A 19,821-nucleotide genomic window follows, 5' to 3' on the forward strand; every position below is an offset into this window, starting at 1 on the left:
CACCCACAAAAGCAAAATAAAAGCCTCGCATCCTCTAATTGCTCTTTGTAATTGGTTCTGATTTCCAAATCTTGCAGTGGGGATGTGAAGTGGTGTCTCATTGCAAGTCTCCATCTTAGCAGGAAGTTTTCTAACCAAGATTTCTGGAAGCCAGAGCTGCTAGGTTTCTAGTGTCTCAGTGGAAAGAGATGCCATATAACAACATGAAAATGGAGACTCGTCAACATAAAATTTACTGCCACCAACTCTCAAATTTTCTTAGCCCTATATGTAACATGCACTGTTCTTAGAACTGTGAACACATATTGTATAGATACATTGTTCAAAGCCATTGGGATACACACACACACACACACACACACACACACACCAGTTTTGAGCTCTCCTTTTCTACTTAAAATGTGCTGATGTAATTATCAAACTCATAAATTGACCACCTTGTGACAATATCTTTAACACATTGGAGGATTGTCGAATTCTTCTGCAAGTGAATTTCTAATAGGTATCCCTGTTATCAACGGAGTTATTTTATATACAAATAGCTACTTTTTCCCATTTTAAGTTAACTTCTTGTTATTCCTCAAATGAACTAATGGGTCAAAATGCCTAATTAGATCCTTAAATGTTATTATCTTGTTAAAGCTAATGTAGAACAGTCAATTGTACTAATAAACATTCTGCAGTGTAATCTTAAACCATATGGCATTAATCAATCTGATACCAACTTTTGTTTTCCCCTGGGCATAAAAGGGATTAAAAATTACATCTTCACACTAAGACATCTGGCTACCAAACAACTTAAGCCACAAAGGGATATATTTTTTTTGCTTTCTTATCATTCTTTCCTGAGTTTTAGAATCCCACTCTCAGAATTTTTGGCGAACTCAGAAAAGTCCACCTGTCAAACAGTTGATTGCTGCTACTATCCCAATAATTTAGCAAGTGTAACTATGTTGAATCATAGAATGTGAAAGGTCTCTGGATAATAAAGGCCTCATCTCAGGCATCCTGAAAGGTCCTGGGACTCAGTCGACACTCCAGAACTGCTGTGATCCTGAAAGTGAGCCAACGTTTCATGACTTCCAGGACAACCACTCCAGGACTTCCTAGGAGAATGACTAGGTTTCTACTATACCATCTCTTCTTAGAAGGTGCCTTTTCCTTCCACCCTTGACATCATCAACCACTCCCCTCTACTGCCCTAACCCAGTCCTTCAGAAAGTCAAGACTATAGCTATGACTTCATGTTATGCTCACAGGCCTTTTGAAAGATCATTGATTTCCAAATAAAAGGGATATCGCTGCAGAAATGTATCTGCACTAGTTTTAATCTTCGTTCATCATTAAAAAGGTTGAGAAATATAAAAAAGATTAAGGATAAAAATCTCAAAACACATAGGGATAATCATTATTAACAATGGTCTGTGTTATTCCTTTACCCTTTGGACGATATTTTTTTAGATATAATTGAGAGAGTACCATGGATAAGGCTTCTTTTTCTTTAACATTCTATCATGAACATTTTCATGTCACTAATTTTTTGATGTCTCATTTTAACAAGAACATTAATTCCATTGTGCAGCTGTACTATAATTAATTCTAAGATGTTCAATATTTGGGTTGTTTCCAGCTTTGTGCTATTATACATAATACTGTAATAAACATCCTTTATAATAAATCTTTGTCTATGTGTCTATTTAGTTAACAAAGTTTTCCAGAAGTGGGAGTATTGTAGTGAATTAAACAATACTTTTATCTAAGAATTATACAAAATTATGGATTTTCTTCCAAAAGTAATGCACTAAAACAAATAGCCCTACTTTTGCATAGACTGTAAGAAAATTAACCTGAAGTTCACATGGAAATTTCCTAAGACTTCAAAATTTCATACTTTAAATACATTTGAATTACTAACTGTGGAGACATGAAATATTAAAAATAATGATAACTGTTCCCAATTTTTCCAGACACACCTATCTATTCTGCTTTTGGGAATTTATACCTAAGGGTGCTCAGGGGCAATTCCTGACTCTGTGTTCAGTACTGACACCCAGCAGTCCTCAGGGGACTATATTAAGTACTGGATTAAAAGCAGAATTGGTCACATTATAATTTATACATTATAAATTTATAAATGACTTACTTCCTGTACTATCTCTCTGATGCACTATTTTGCTTTTATGATCTAGATAATATTGTTACTTATGTCAGCATCTCTATTAGTCTCTAAACTCTTTTAGGGAAAAGTCATGTCTTATTTATCACTGAATTTTCTGCAGGGCCAATAAAAACACCTATACCACAATTAGATGCTCAATTAAAGATAATTCAGTCAATAACTTAATTTAAAAGTTAACAAGTCTGAGGGGGGAGTGCTGCAAGTTTGATCATCTGGAAAGTGAAGTTGAATAAATATGCTCAGCCCCAGGATGATTAGCACCAAAAGATGGTCACTGAAGTCCTCAACAAGGTCCAAACCTTTATCATTTTTTGATAAAGGATCAATGTAAGAAACAAATTTATATATTTCACTGCAACTGCCAAATGTCCCATTTTCTACAGTGGGAAGGAGGACTAACAGAACTCTGATGAGGTACTGAGGATTCCACCTCAACAACTGGCTACAAATTACTGGCCAGTAAAATAAAAGTAATTCTAAAAACCATAATGACCTTATTATATATATATATATATATATATATATATATATATATATATATATATATATACACCAAATTATAAATCCTCAGTTTCCTCATCTCATAGTACACCTTTTTTGTTTGGTGGCTACGCCTGAAGCCGATCAGGGGTTACTCCTGGCTCTGCACTCAGGAATCACTTCTGACAGGCTCAGGGCATATGGGATGCCGGGGATTGAACACAAGCCGGTCACATGCAAAGCACATACCCACTGTGCTATGGCTTCAACCCCTCCATAATGCACATTTTCTAAGAAGTGTAGCAGGGATGAGATATTTTGTGGTAGACATGATCAATGATGTACCCCACAACTGCTCCCTTCTCTCTGAGAAGATCTTCCAGTTTGCTTCACATATGACTAGTCAGTTACTCTTTTCATGGTTTTTAAAAATTATAGCATAGTGGTACTTGAAAAATTGTACCACATTTGGAACAATGACTCCCTTTTCTCCAACATGTCTCCATGATTATCTCACCTCTCACTGCTAGTATTAAACTCCTGCTCTGGCCTAACTTAAGATACCAAACTTAGCTTTCCATAAAGAACCATTGGACTTCTCAAGTCCCTTGGAGGAGGCTCCTGCTCCAGATATGAAAAAAAAAAAACATTCATCACAGATATGTTGGGTGTCAGGCTCTCTTGTTGTGAGGTTTGTTTTGTACCACAATAAGGCCAAACAACTAAAAATGGACTATCAAATATTTTTATCCTTAGAATCCATTCAGACATTTCTCCACGTGGCTTAGCTGTGCTGCTTATCTGATAAGGCTCCTTACTTATCCAATTTGGAGATCATCATCCCAGATTTCCCCTGAAAATTCCATAAAAACAATTTAGCTCTTTACAACTTTATTAGACAGGAAATTACTTATACATTATCATTATTCTATGTTTTTTGGCAGGGCCCAGAATGTTACTGGAAGAGATGTTGAACTATCCATCCTTGCCTTCTCTCACATGTCATCAGGCCTGTAGTGAAAAGGAATTCATTTTTTGTTGCTATGACTATGCCACGACTTTAGAGAGAAAAGGTGCATACAGTCAATTTCAGATACAATCTTTTACACTTTCAAAATTTTCTGTTTGGAAAGGACATTTTGATTATAAAATCAAACATGGAATTTTAACTTGGAAGACCTATAGTTTAATCTAACATTTCATAAGCAACAAGATCTCAATGTTCTTATAAGTAGAACAAAACATGGAGCACGATTTTACTAAGACTTATCTAAGGTCTCACCCTACTCTAGCAAGTTCTAGATCAAAAAACCTTGAGTCAGAGAAGTCATATGACATATTTAACTTAGCACATGCAATCAGTTTTATTTCTATTTTTACTTCAGAGGCTTGATTTATCCAGGTTAATTATATACTTGATATTTTGCTCTGATGCTCTATATCCTTTCCAAGCTGCCAAAGTTTCACTGATTCTACTACTGACACAGCAGGAAGGAGGAGGAAATGAAAGGTTATGAAATATAAAAGGAGAGAACAGATGTACTTACGCATGTAGGGGAAAATGTGTGTACAGAACTGTTCATGGCCACTTTGTAATAGCAATAGAGTGGAAACAATTTAAATATCTGTCATAGGGGAACTAGTTTACCAAATTATGCCATATTCCTAATAAAAAATACTAAGCAGTTATGAGAATGAGGTATATCTTCATACACATATACAACAGAGACAGGCATATAGACACCAATGTCTACATGCCCACACAGAGAGAGGGAGCTATGATTTTCAGTGGTTTATATACTATATTGCCCTATATAGGAAAAATAATAATTTTCTTAGCTATATATAGAGTATCTTCTGGACTGATCTAACAATGATGACATTGCCTTCTGAGATAGTAAATAAGCTCTTTCTGGGGGACAGACATATGGAAAATATACACACCACTGTCTGCTCTTATGTTTTTTTCAATGTTATACTATGTGCATGTACTGTCTATTAAAACATAACTTAATGTTTTAAGTATAAAAAATGCAAAGGCACCAACTAGGAGGTAGGGGCATTATTGAAAGGGGCTAACTACTCACTTTTTTTCTGTCCTAAACAACTCACAGTACCCCCAAGTTCTACCAAACCCTCAGGATTTCTTTTTTGTTTCTTTGTTTTTGGGCCACACCCAGCAGCACTCAGAGGTCTTTCCTGGCTCTGTGCTCAGAAGTAGCCCCTGGCAGGCTAGGGGACCATATGGGATACCAGGAATTGAACCTGGATCCGTCCTGGGTCTGGCATGTGCAAGGCAAATGCCCTACCTCTGTGCCACTCCGGCCCCAAAACCTCGAGATTTCATGGCTTCAGGTTGTGAGGAGAGCCAGTGACTAGATCAGAAACCCTGCCCGAGCATTGGCCCTCAACACTATCAATATACTAGACCTTGGGAAATGACTGATGAAGAGTCCATGTCTACTTCTTGGGGTTCAGCATCCATTTAGAACACCTGCTGCTGGACATCTGCTTTCTTCTCGGTCATGGAGAAAAGGGCTTGTATGTTGGTGTCACTGAGACCTAAACTGACTCATCTGCCCCCCTTCTTAAAACATGCCATGTTTCCTACATTTACAGGAAGTCATCTGATTCACACGGTTTGTGTGAGACTTTAACATTAGCTGTGAAGCTGAACAGCTGTAGCTGAACAAGCATTCATTCCCCTCTACCTTGTTTCTCTACTTAATGTCACCCATTCACCATTTCCCTTGCTTTATATAATAACACTCAGGTTGATGTTCCCTGCATAATTTTTCTAGAGCAGTGGTCCTCAGGGAGAAGCAGCTGCAGTGCCCAAGGATATTTGGTAGTGCTGAAGATATACCATCACAATTAGAGAAAGCATTACTGGGATCTAGTGAATTAAGACAAGGGCCGCTGCTCACCATCCTTACATGCACAAACAAGCAAAATATCATCCAGTCTGAAGTTCAAGGCTGAGAAACTCATCTTAAAGTGTTTTATACAGCTTCAGGTGGTCTTAGTTCAAATGGGCAGGATACAGCATTTAGGAAACTTATTTAACTTCAGAGAAGCCTATAACTGAGCTCAGGAAAACAGTAGTTCTCACCATCTTGCTCTGCTTCCATGAACCGGAGTCTATCTTCAAGTGAAAGGGAAACTGGGAGAAATTAATTGCTACATCTTTATTATGTTTGTTTGCTTGCATTTTATTTGAGACCTTTCTATTTATAATACTGTATCTAATAGAGTTTCATTATACAATATTCCAACGCCACATTCCCCATCAGTGTCTGTATCCTTCCACCATTAACACCTCTCCCCACCATAGTTCTGTAGACCAATTCTGTAGAACAGTTCTGTAGACTCAGTTCAGTAGACCAGTCTCATATTCTTTTGCCATTGACCATATGTTGTTCCCCTAATATGATTTCTAATAACTCACATTGAAGAGAAATGATTCTCTCTATGTCCTTCTGACTAGCTTTACTCAGCATAATATTCTCCAAGTTCATCCACATAGAGGCAGATAGGATGATTTTGTCTCATAATCAAATAGCATACTATTATTGTACTATTGTATACTATTGTGTATATTTGCACCAGAGTTTCTTGAGCCAGCAGAACTCTTTAATTCATAGAACTTGAGAAAAACTACCTATGTCCTTTAAACTGTAGGTGCTTCATTCCACTAGCCTACTGCTGTCCAACAAACCACCTGAATATAGTGATTTAGAACCACAGCCAGTATTGAGTTGACATTCTGTTAGATTATTCTTTTATGGTTTGGGTCAGACTCAGCTGACCTTCACTCAGATTGCCACCCAGTTGGTCTCCAGGTCAGATGCTACCCTGCAGAATGATGGGTTGTGTTTTAAATGTTGTCTTGTTTGTTACGCAGAATCACCTAACTGATACAATGGGCCTTTTTTAATTTCAGCTTCACGTTCCTGGCAATGGTGCTGCTATAGACATTCTTATAAGCAACTCATCCACGTGTGCATATAGTTCCATTGAGTCTAGAAGTAAAAAAATGCTTTTATAGCTTCTCCATTCTTAAAGCACCAAATAACTCACAGACATGCACACAGAGTTTTATTTTCCTTTTCATAACTTCTCTTTGTTGTCTTCAGCTGCAGCAATTGCTCAGGCCCATTTTTTGAAAAGAAAAGGCAAGAGGCTGATTCGTGATTTTTTTGTTACTGGACTGGGAACTCAAACTCCTGGCACCCTGTCTGCCATCGCTCCCACAGTGAAAACATCATCTTCCATTAGAAAAAAAACCTCTTCATTTTGCCTACACAAAGAATTACTCTCAAACATTTTTGCACTTAAGAGGGAAATGTCCAAGAGCACACAATAGAAAAATAATCTCTCAGGCATGGGAGAATATAAGAGCTATTGTGGTTTATAAAAAGCATGCTTCGATGAATAGAAGAGAAGTTTTGTTTGGTTATGAAGCAGGACCTTGAAGTAGTACATGGGTAAGAACTGCTAATTCTCTGTGGGCAAGATGAATGCATATCAGAAAAACATGCCAGGATTGTTCCTGTAATCAATCAACAAATAGTTATCAAGAACCAGTTGCACATAAAGTGCTGTATTTTGATTCCTTGAACCTTGAGAAATAAGGGAGGAGGGGCAGAAGCTCCACACAGCCACATGCTTGCAATCATGGGGATCCCATTCCTAGGTCAGGGATTGGCCTAATCTTACGTCTGTCTATATATATATCCAAAACCATGTGGATGCTAGTTCATCCCTGTGACAGCATTACATCATACATCTCTTATATTGGGAGCAGGTGGGATATGTTACCCCTATTCAGACAGTGTGTAGCCTTAAATCTCAGTTAACTCAATGGAGTAACTAGCTGACAATTTTCTAGGGACACTCAAGTAATATTGCATGGTAAGGAAAATAATCTGAACTGCAGGTGTATTCAGAATAGCCATCTAGTATAAACAACTCAACAAATCAATTCTCAAGTTACTGGGAATTCAAGCCTTCCAATATTAACACAAAACTCAAATAATGGGGAAACTAAAGAACTCAGCTGCAGTATGTAGCAAATAGAGCCAGAAACCTAGGCAAGTCTGCAAGCCCATTAAAATGCTTAAGTCTGGTCGATGAGAACCTAAAATCAACATGCTCTGCCCTGGAAACAGAAATTAAGAAGGCACTTGCCAGCAAAAGTAAGCAATTAATAGAGAAATTCAACCAAGTCAAAGAAGAGAGGAGGGCCAGGAGCTCAGCCTAGGGTCAAGATACCAGAGGATTAAATCCCCATATCAGAAACATCTCTCTCCTAATTCAGATTTCTTAACTTATTTTCTTCAGGAAAACTTTTTATCTCAAAAACTGAGAAAATACATGACTTTATGTCATGCACTACTTAGAAGTAATTTATTAGATGTCATTAAATCCAATAGATAATTTTGCTGTTCTCTTCTGATTTGGCTCCATAGAAATGATGTCCCATAGAAATGATGGAATACTATGCAGCCATCAGGAGAGATGAAGTCATGAAATTTTCCAATACATGGATGTACATGGAATCTATTATGCTGAGTGAAGTAAGTCAGAGGGAGAGAGAAAGACGCAGAATGGTTTCACTCATCTATGGGCTTTAAGAAAAATGAAGGACATTTTTAACAGTATCTCAGAGACAAGAGAGATGAGGGCTGGTAGGTGCAGCTCAGGACATGCAGCTCATCACATAGAGTGATGAGTGCAGTTGCAGAGATGACTACACTGAAAACTATCATAGAATGTGAATGAATGAGGGAAGTGGAAAGCCTGTCTCGAGTACAGGTGTAGGGGGGGTGGGGAGGAGGGAGATCTGGGAAATTGGTGGTGGGAATGTTGCACCGGTGAGGGGGGGTGCTCTTTACATGACTGTAATCATACAACTATAATCATGTTTGTAATCACGGTGTTTAAATAAAGATAAAAAAAAAAAGAAATGATGTCCCTGTCACCAACTATTTTTACAGGATTGGTTCATTTCTCTATCTCAAATCCAACAACTCTTACTAGCTAAAGAATGGCTTTGGCATTGGCTCTCATGTCACCGCCTATTTCTGAATAAACAATGGCTCTCTCATGTGCACGACGAAGATGAAGCTCAGTTAAGGACAAGCCTAGTTGGATAATCAGAGCCTTAAAGGCAGACATTGTGGCACACTCTCTCTCTCTCTCTTGCTTCAGAAGAGAGCAGCTGTTGCTAAATTCGGGAAGGCTCTAGGTGCTAACTTGATGGAGTCACTATGTCTTATCGCCCTGAGAAATTCGAACTACTTACCAGTTGATTTCTTAAGTTTGCATTCTGCACTCAGGAAAGCTGGTACCTCTGTCATTACTGTAGCCAAGCAACAGTTTCATCCTTGCACTGCTTAATCATCACATACAGGGGTGTGGACATACAAAGCCACCATTCAAATTTGTTCCATCAATTCCTTCCCTGGAGATTCAAACTATGTTCATAAAAGACCAAGTAATAAATTGCTAACCCAGTGCTTGGAGTTGAGCCAATCAATTGCAGCAGAGGGTTGATACATATTGAGATGTGTGGCAGACTTCCCATGTCCCAGGACACCAATAGTAGCCATCAGAGTTTTGACACACCTTTTGATATATTCTAATTTGCTCCTCATTTTTTCCAAAGATCTAACAACTAACCCTATCAGAAGTGTGCGGCAGTGGCTCAATACAGTGCCATCTCAGGAATTGTAACTGGTCTATCTTTGAAGCCATCCATCCTCAAAACAATGGTGTCATATATTAAGGGGCCGGGCGGTGGCGCTGGAGGTAAGGTGCCTGCCTTACCTGCGCTAGCCTAGGAGACGGACCGCGGTTCGATCCCCCGGCGTCCCATATGGTCCCCCAAGCCAGGAGCGACTTCTGAGCGCATATAGCCAGGAGTAACCCCTGAGTGTCACCGGGTGTGGCCCAAAAACCCAAAAAAAAAAAAAAAAAAAAACAATGGTGTCATATATTAAGACCATCTTGGATCTGGACAGGACTTGTCAGGTAAGATCACACAGGCACATGAGCTTTAATAAGTATTTCCCATAACCCTGGTATCAGATAACACAGGAAGAAGACTAGATTAGCTATCATGGGATAGAACTTGGACCAGTGTACATGGTCAAGCCTGGACAGTGAGTTCCTTTCAATTTCCTTTCTCCGCCCAATGCTGGGACACAGCTTCGACGTGTCACTCGGGAGTTTTTTGAAATCAGATGTCATCTCTGGATCTTGAGTGTCTGTGTCCTCCACTTCCATGTCGTCCCTTGGGAGACTTGAAGAAGGCAGACTCTTGCGCTTTCTGGTTTCTGGCATGATGAGGCAGTTTGGTCAGAGGGAAATTGAGTGTGGTTGATTCGTCACCAACTTAAAAAGATCTACTTCGATGGCTTCAAAGAAACAATACATCCTGGTTTCTTTCTATTTTTCTGAATTCACTGTATCATATTATGTACTCTTGGACATTTCCATCTGAAGGGTTTTTCTCTTTTACAAAGCTATAAATCCTAAGGGTCCTCAATCCTATGTCCTTAAGCATCTTCCCTTCCTACTTACCCTCACCGATCTCATCTACACCCATACTTCAGACATCAGAAAGCTCAGAGAGGTTTTCTTCTTTATCCTACTCCTTAGCTCCAGATTGCCACCAATGGCCCTCTGGTTGCCTCCTCCTGGGAGACTCAGGCTACAACAAACCAAACTCATCAATGTCCAAACCAAATAGCCAATGATCATGGTCTGTTTCTGATCTCAGGGAAACAAATCATCATTCACCCAAGGTGAACAACCCTGATTGTTTTCCCACCTCTCTTTTACTGAAGCTCTATTGCAAGGTCATACTGAACTCTATTGCATTTGCTCTTATATCTTTCTCTGACTTTGCATTTTTCTCCATTTTCACCTATTCCACTATTGCACTTACCACCACCACCACCACTACTACTACTACTACTACTACTACTACTACTACTACTACTACTACTATTGCTCATCACTTTACTCCACCCTGCAGCAGAATTCCATTCTCAATGTAGAAACTTAAATACACCAACTCCCTTTCTTTTTTTAAATTAAATAACTTTTATTTTGACCAAAGTGGATTACAAATCTTTCACAGTAATATTTTGGGTACATAGTGACATTGAATCAGGGGCATTCCCATCCTCCCTCCACCCCTAGCTAACTCCCTTTCTTAAAGCTTGACTCATTTCACTCAGCAAAATACTCTCCGTGTCTACCTATGAATAAAACCGCCTCTACTTGGCAATGGCTCCAGTTAACACCATCAGACACCCTTGGGAGTTAGGACTCTGCCTCGCCCTTCAAGTACCATTCCCTTCCCCCTTGAAGAAGAGCCTCTGAGTAGTTTTCAGGTTAGTATAAAAGAGGTTTGAAGATGCAAAGGAACTGAGTAACCATGGCAACAAAGGAGAGAAAGAAAACAAAACAATTATGCCTATGCAAATTTCTTTCTGTGCAGTCAAGGTGAGAGAGAACTGAGCTGTCAGCAATAATGCCTAATGACCAATGACAAATGCAGAATGGCTTAGGCACCTGAGAGAGTAGCAGTCTTCCTAGGAGAGGAATCACTGGGTTCTGCTCACTGTCCAGGGTTGCATGTTTATGTGCATGAGTTTCTGCGTTTATTGAGTTCTTTTTGTTTCTCTTCATGCTTTGCTTGGATTTACTCTAATGGCATCTTCAACAGCTCCACCAGAGCCCTTAACTTGCCAGGTTTCAACTAGCATGACATAGAGTAGTTCATCACTATAATGCATCTATGGACATTATGCATCTATAATGAATTGAGGTTTTGAATAGGCCCAAAATGCTGCTTTTTTTTAATTTGGGGTCCACAGTTGGCAGTGTTCAGGGCTTACTCCTGGCTCTGTATTCAGGGATCACTCCTGGGGGGGAGGATCATATGTAGTACCAAAGATTGAATCTGGGTCAAGTGCATGCAAGGAAAGCACTTTAACCTCTGTAGTATCTCTCTCATTTTTGTTTGTTTTTTCGAACACGCCTGGTGACACTCAGGGGTTACTTTTTGCAATGCACTCAGAAATAGCTCCTGGCTTAGGGGACCATATAGGACGCCAGGGGATCAAACGACAGTCCATTCTAGGATAGCGTGCAAGGCAGATGCCTTACTGCTTGTGCCACCGCTCCAGTCCCTCTAGTATCTCTCTTGCTTCCAAGATTTTACATTCCTTTTTCTATTGGCTTTTTGGGCCATACTCAGCGGTCCTCAGGGGTTACTCCTGGCTCTGCACTCAGAAATTGCTCCTGGCAGACTCGAGGGACTATATGAAATGCCAGGGATCCAACCTGAGTCGGTCCCAGGTCAGCCACATGCAAAGCAAACACCCTACCACTGTGCTACCACTCAGGCCCTTGATTTTACATTTCTAAAAATCTTTCACAAGAAGCACATCCTTCATACTGAAGGGAAAGATGAATAAATTATGCAGTCATCCAACTGAGTAAGATGCTGACCCTGTATATTAGTTACATGACCTTCAAAAAGAACCCTGGCCTTTTCTGTTCGTCCTCTCTTGTTTAAAAAATTGGGTGATAAAAACAACAAAGAATAATATCTACTTTTAAAGGATCTTGGGTGACCTAAATGATGTATGCACTTAAAATGTTTACACTGTGAGTGATCTGAGTAAATTCTCAGTATTGATTATTATAATCTCATAGCTTATGCACTAATGAAGCATTCTCTACAGATTGAAATGATATACTATTTACTTCATTTTAATCATAGATATTAATTTTCACAACTCAAAATAAAGAGCCCATATCATTGGTGACATCATAGAGCAAGCTGAAATAGAATTTGAAGGCAAACTGATTTCAAAACCCATGTCTAGGGAGTATATGTATATATATGTGTATGTATGTGTATATGATATGTATATGCTCAGCGATGGAGTATTGCCCTGCATGTATGAGGCCCTAGGCTTGATTCCTGGCACTGCAAAAAAGAAGCCTACAACATTTATGCTTTGAGTGTATGAGAAGAAACTAGAGGACTATTCATGAGTATATCCCCATATAAGTAGCAAAAAACAATAACAAACAAACAAAAAAACAGTATATGCTAGGAGCTCAAAAATATGTCAAGGACCCCCCCCCCAAGTACTGCCAGGAACCATTTCTGAGCAAACAGTCAGGAATAAGCCCTGATCACAACTGTATATCATTCCCAAAAGTGTCAAATGAATTACCTAAGAGATATTTTGTCAAAATATTAGAAAAAAAGTGAGCTAAATTTAAAAAATTAAAACATGTCCAAAGGCATCATGATGGAAGTTAGAATCAAAACCTTCATCTGTAATGATGTAAAGGCAATGGATTGTTCTCATCACAGAAATGATTTTGACATAGACCACAGAGAGATGAAGATGACTAAGGAAGACAGACTAAATGGCATATAAGCACTCCAAAATCACCAAATTGCATGAGGGTTGCTTGACTTGAGAACATGTGACCAAAGGAAAATTAATGTACTTGCTCACATGACACTTCCTTGCCAGTTTTCCTCTCTAGTGGAGCTGTGTAAACATGATCTGGTGCCACAGAGCACTTTCAGCTAATAGGTTAATAAAAGCTTCTTTAACATCTTTGTATAATGCTTAAAAGGTGTCTTCATTTCATCTTACCCAAGAATTCAATTCAAGTAACTTAGTTGGAAGACTCTAAATAACACAATCAGGGAAGTAGAAATGTAACCTAGAGAAGGAAAAAATATGCAAGAAGCAGCATATTATCATACCAACCATACACAGCAAATCATTGAACATTTACCCAAGAGCAATTTCTGGGAAATGGCACAAAGCACAGCTCTCAAATTTGCTCCACCTGAGAGGAAAGGTGGCTCAGGTTAGACACCAAGAGCGAGTTCACTAGTTGAAAGCTCTCCCAAAGGTGTTTATTCTTATGCGTAGTAGTCCTCCAATGTGCTGAGATAGTTGTTGATAGCTGGAAGTTAGTGGGAACCGTGGCACAGTTCAAGGACTGTGGAAAGGGAACCGGCAGACTTACAACAAGAAACTCCTTTCTGTTTCTCCTACCCCACTATAGCAGCTTACCAAAAGGGGAATTATAGAGGGGGAAATTATATGCTTGTGTAGTTGGTACTGGGTGAGAAAGAGTTTGCAAATGCTATATATTCTAGGATAAGCTTTGAACAATCGTTTTCAAAAAAAAGAGATGCAGGAGAAAACAAATCGTACTTTTTGAGTAGAGTATCAAGCAATCAATTTCTAGATGACTTAACCTTAAATTCATTTCAATGGATTGTTGAATTTGGTGTGGGAAAAGAGTAAAGGAGGATCTTTATTTGGACAATAAGGAAATGGTAAAATAAATCTGAGATGACTCCTCAATATGTTACTGTAGTTGTTTTTGCTTGTTTTTTTGTTTGGGGGCCATATCTGGCAGTGATCAGGTATTACTACTAGCTCTGCACTCAGGAAACACTCCTGAACATACTCAGGGGTTGAATCTAGGTTGGCTACATACAAGGCAAGAAGTGCCCTACCCACTGTATTATTTCTCTGGCTGGAATTTTTCTTAACCCCAGAAAAGAAATACAAATATTTTATGGAATATCAGTGTTTTTTTTTTAGAAACTAATGAAGTCTTGGAAACCATAAGACCTGCCATTTACTTTCATAGCCAGAGTCATGATAAATTAAACCAGGGGATACTGGTGAATGTGGCGAAATATATCTTCAAGCTGAAGAGGAATGGGAAAGCAAGTGGAAGCTTGGGAAGTTGTGTTGCTTAGGTCTGAAGTTGTTGGCTTAAGTCTAAAGCCAACTAAACCCTACTCTTCCCTTTATTTTCCTGATACCTGGGCTTGGAAGCTCCTTACCTCAGTACGTAGGATAGTAATATAAATCATCATGATTAGTCTGATCTCTCATATCTGATGACAATTCCAGGAGAGTTTTAAAACTGGAGTTGGAGTCTTGAAGAATTGTGATGCTGTTGCTACTTTTAATTAGTTTCAATACAAATATGCACAGACGCTACTGTGAAGGACAGAGGGATGGACCTCCAGAAGCTACAGTAGACATTTGCATTTGGAGTTTTACTTCTAAAGGCAGGGCTAAAATATTGAATGCGCTTTCATGTCTGTACACTATAATTATTCCAAAGATATCTAAAAGAGCCTTGGGAAGGTGGATTTGTTGTGTGTCTATGCAGTACTACCTCTTTTGTTCCGACTTCTTGTCATTTCTGGATCTCCATATAAAATATATCTTTTGAAAGCTTATGGTAGATCTGTGTATATTTGCATAACAGCAGTCCTCTACACAAAAATAAATCCTGAATATATTGCTCCATTGTATATATATGTGGGTATACATGTCACATACACAGATTTATTTTTCCAAGAACAAATGTCTTAATGTTTCTTTTCCTTGAGAAAAATTACCAACTGCCAGATTCTCAAATTCCATGTGGAACTTTACAATAACAGAGAAAATATATATAAAAAGCCACAAAGAAATGAAATACAGTGAGAAGCCAGGTTTTTATTCCAAATACCCCTGAATTTCCAAAGACTTTGCAAGTCAAGTAGAAGGCTATTCTTGGAATGACTTTGTACTCTACAGGAGGTGAACAATCTTCAGGACACTGGAAAATGATTAAATACCCAGGGGTCATTCCTGCCCTGAAGTAAAGAGAAGCCTATGGTCTTAAGGTTGCTACAGAACTAAGGAAAAACACAATTTTACATCAAACTTTATGAGTTCAAATACAAGCTCTGTTATGTACTTGAACAAGTTTCTAAATCTTCACATCTTCACCATATCATTGTGAAATCAGCTACTTTAAAAAAAATCAAGCTACCTTACCTGGAATAAGGCAGACATCCTGAGTTATAATGGAACTAATATTTGATGCAACTTGTAAACTAAAAAGCCATCCATGGAGCCGGAGAGATAGCACAGCTGTAAGACGTTTGCCTTGCATGCAGAAGGATGGTGGTTCAAATCCTGGCATTCCATACGGTCCCCTGAGCCTGCCGGGTGCAATTTCTGAGCGTAGAGCCAGGAGTAGCCCCTGAGTGCTGCAGGGTGTGACCCCCCCAAAAAAAAAGCCCTCCTGCTATAATGGTGGGGGACCATTGTAGCAGATACACAACACCTGTGTCAGAGAGACCATGAAATTTATATTCACAGCCGTTCCTTAACAGAGACCAGATCAGCACTTTTCATACCAGTTTCGCAAGTGCCAGTACCCACAAGGTAATGCAAAGAGGCCAATAAATCCTCTTCCTGACTCTCTTTCTGGTTAGCCTCATCCTTGAAAATGGACCACCATTTATATAGCCCAAGTTATACAGAGAGGCCCTAGATAGGGCCTCAGATAAGGTCCCAGACTGGTTAATGAGCCTGTAGATGGTTCTAGCTCCCGTCTTTCATCACTACCCATCTAAGGTCTTGGTGTAAAATAAATATAAACTATGTCTACTACCGCTGTCCAAATGCCTGCTGCACAGAATCCATGAGCATATTGTCTTTTATTACCGAGTTTTAGAGTAAGTTATTCTAGAGCAACAGTTGATCCCAACAATCATTCTGGAGTGAGAAAGCTTTCTTAGAGATGGGCAATTGAGACAGTGTCTTCTGGAGAAAAGTGAAGAGCTTTCAGTGGAATGGAACCTGGCTGGAGAAAGAGGGGCACAGAGTTGTAGGTGCACAAAGGTTCAACACTTGAGTATTTTTGACCAAGTTCAGGTCCCAGGAACAGTGAGTGGTCTTATTAGGCAGGAAGAGTAAAATAATGCTCCCAGGTTCCTGAATATCTCCAACTCATTTACTCAGCCACATTTATAACTATAATCCCAGACAAACCTCCTTCTGCTAAATTTGTACTCTTCCTCTTTACTTGTACTTTTAAGGTCAGCCACACTAACAAGTCACCTAAATAGAAAACTAAGGAATGTCCCTATGAAACTGAACACCTCTTTTTTTACTCCCAAATACCACTGCTTCAGTTAACACTTTAAACATCTTTAGTTTGCACTGCAATGCATAATTAATCATTTTAATAGATTGCCCTGGGTGTTTTACAAATAGACATTTATTTCTTAAGTTCTGAAGACAGAGTGTCCAGGATCAAAGTACAGGCATATTAAGTTCCTGGGAAAAGCTCACTTCCTGGTTCATAAATAACCATCTTCTTTCTGTGTCTTCACATGGCAAAAGGGTTGAGGGAGCTCTCTAGGGCTTCTTTTATGAGGGTACTAATCGCATTCAAGAGAGCTCCACCCACATGACCTAATATCCTCTCATAATGTCCTACCTCTAATAGCATCACATTGGGGGTTATATTTCAACATGTGAATTTTGAAAGGACATATTCAGTCCAGAATATTTTTTCCAAAATATTCATGGTTACTCCCTTCTCTATCTATATAGTCTTTATCATATGGTTTTGTAATTTCTCCCATTAAGAGGTAAAAATCTATTTCTCTGCCCTGAGCTGGTTTTTTGATTTGCTTGAACCAAGAGAATGAGGCAGAAGTAGGGCCCTGCCAATTTGAGACCAAGGCCTCAAGAGGCTTTGTGCATTTCTATTCACTCACCTGGAATCCTGCCTAGCTGCCATGTGAACAAGGCCTGCTGGAGAAAGAGAGATCCAGTGGAGCATAAAAAAGCCATCACATCTGATACCATGCTAGACCAGGTAACCTCAAGCAATAGAGCCACTGATTTCAGACACTTGAGAGAACTCAAGAAAGAGCAGAGGAGATACACAGGTGAGCCAGCTCAGATTACCAGCACACAGTATCATGAACCAAATGAATGGCTGCTGATTATTTAGTTGCTGTGTTAAGCCATGACTATTTTTTTATTCTAAGTTCTGAGGCAGTTTGTTATAAGTAAACACTAACCAATACATAAAGCAGTAACTTCCTAAATAATCTTCCAAACTTGTCAACTTTCCTCTACAACCACCACTCATTCTACCAACCATTCATTCTACCAGACCCTGGTTTCAGTTTCGGACCTTCTTACTTATACTTCTTATCAACCACAGGATAAACTCGACCTTCTTAGTCTTTGATGTAATTAATATCTCTTTAAAATTTTGTCCCAATCTCAATTCCCAGAATATTAATCTTCTAGCCTTCCCCCTCAACTACCCTCCATGAAAACACCCATGCTTATATTTGTACCTGCTTTTTTTTCTCTTACTATCCTTTCTTTTTTTTTTTTTTTTTTTTTGGTTTTTGGGCCACACCCGTTTGACGCTCTGGGGTTACTCTCCTGGCTATGCGCTCAGAAGTCGCTCCTGGCTTGGGGGACCATATGGGACACCGGGGGATCGAACCGCGGTCCGTCCTAGGCTAGCGCTGGCAAGGCAGACACCTTACCTTTAGCGCCACCGCCCGGCCCCCTTACTATCCTTTCAACTAAGAATATTATTCCCCTTCTCCACATCTTTGACCTATCACCTAACATAGATCCTAGAATATAATTGATGTTCAATTATATCAATGTTATAATTGATATACTAATTCTACAAGAGTACCATGATTCATTGCATTAACAACTATTGGAATAATTTTACTACTTTGACAATAGATTTTCTATTTGATATTATCATTAATATCATCACCATCATGATCCTCATCTTTCATATGAGAAAACCAAGGCTTCAAAAAATCATGTAACTCCCCAAGTTACTCTGAAAAAAAGGCCAAAAATGTACTAGAAGTAAAACCTGAGGAAATCTGCTAGTGCTTTCCAGTATCTGTCCCAGGTCTATGAACATCTTTGTAGTGGGAACTAATTTCTTAGCAAAAGTCCTGACATTTTCTTTTTTTAATTAATATCTTTATATAAACCCCTTGATTACAAACATGATTGTGGTTGTGTTTCAGTCATGTAAAGAGCACCCCCCTTCTCCAGTGCAATATTCTCATCACCAATGTCCCAAATCTCCCTCCTCTCCACCCTACCCTCACCTGTACTCTAGACAGGCTTTCCAGTTCCCTCATTCATTCACATTGTTATGATAGTTCTCAATGTCATTATTTCTCTAACTGCACTCACCACTTTGTGGTGAGTTCAATGTCATGAGCAGGAACTTCCAGCCCTCCTCTCTTTTGTCTCTGAAAATTATTGCAAGAATGTCTTTTATTTTTCTTAAAACCCATAGATGAGTGAGACTATTTTGCGTCTATCTCTCTCCTTTTGACTTGTGTGTATGTACCACAGTTTCTTTAGCCATTCATCTGTTGAAGGACATCTTGGTTGTTTCCATAGTCTGGCTATTGTAAATAGTGCAATAATGAATGTAAGTGTGAGGAAGGAATTTTTATATTGTATTTTTGTGTTCCTAGGGTATATCCCTAGGAGTGTACCACAGTTTCTTTAGCCATTCTTCTTGGTTGTATCCAGATTCTGGCTATTGTAAGTAGTGCTGCAATGAATATAAGTGTGAGGAAGGAATTTTTGTATTGTATTTTTGTGTTCCTACAGTATAACCCTAGGAGTGGCATAGCTGTATCGTATGGGAGCTCAATTTCCAGTTTTTGGAGGAATCTCCATATCGCTTTCCATAAAGGTTGAAGTCCTGACATTTTCAACCTTGAACTTACAATTAAATATTTCAAAATTTCTGAAAATGTTTAAATACAACTCATATTCTTTTAGAGATGTATCTCAAAGTAATCTTGAGATAGAGAGATATAGGTATTTCTAGATATACATCTATCTCCCCTAGCCTCTAAAATCTTTAGAATAGCTTCTCTTAGACTTGTTAAGGTCCAGAGGCTAGGTATCATTTTTACATATAAAGAATTTTTTCCAAAAAGAATATGTAATCCCCACAAAGCCAAAAAATTTACTATCTGGCACTTCACAGAAGGTTTACCAACTCCTATATTAAAGCATTCTTCCATTCATTCTCTCCTGACTTGGTTTGCATTCCCCTATGGGATTTTTATTCATTAATTTATGTGATGATCCTGAGAAACACAGTAGAGTGGGGAATTGAAACCAAAAGGGGATTGAGGTAGCTAATAAAGTACATAAACTTGGGCCGGGCGGTGGCGCTAAAGGTAAGGTGCCTGCCTTGCCTGCGCTAACCTTGGA

This window comes from Suncus etruscus, chromosome X, assembly GCF_024139225.1.
Source record: "Suncus etruscus isolate mSunEtr1 chromosome X, mSunEtr1.pri.cur, whole genome shotgun sequence".
Taxonomy (NCBI): Eukaryota; Metazoa; Chordata; class Mammalia; order Eulipotyphla; family Soricidae; genus Suncus; species Suncus etruscus.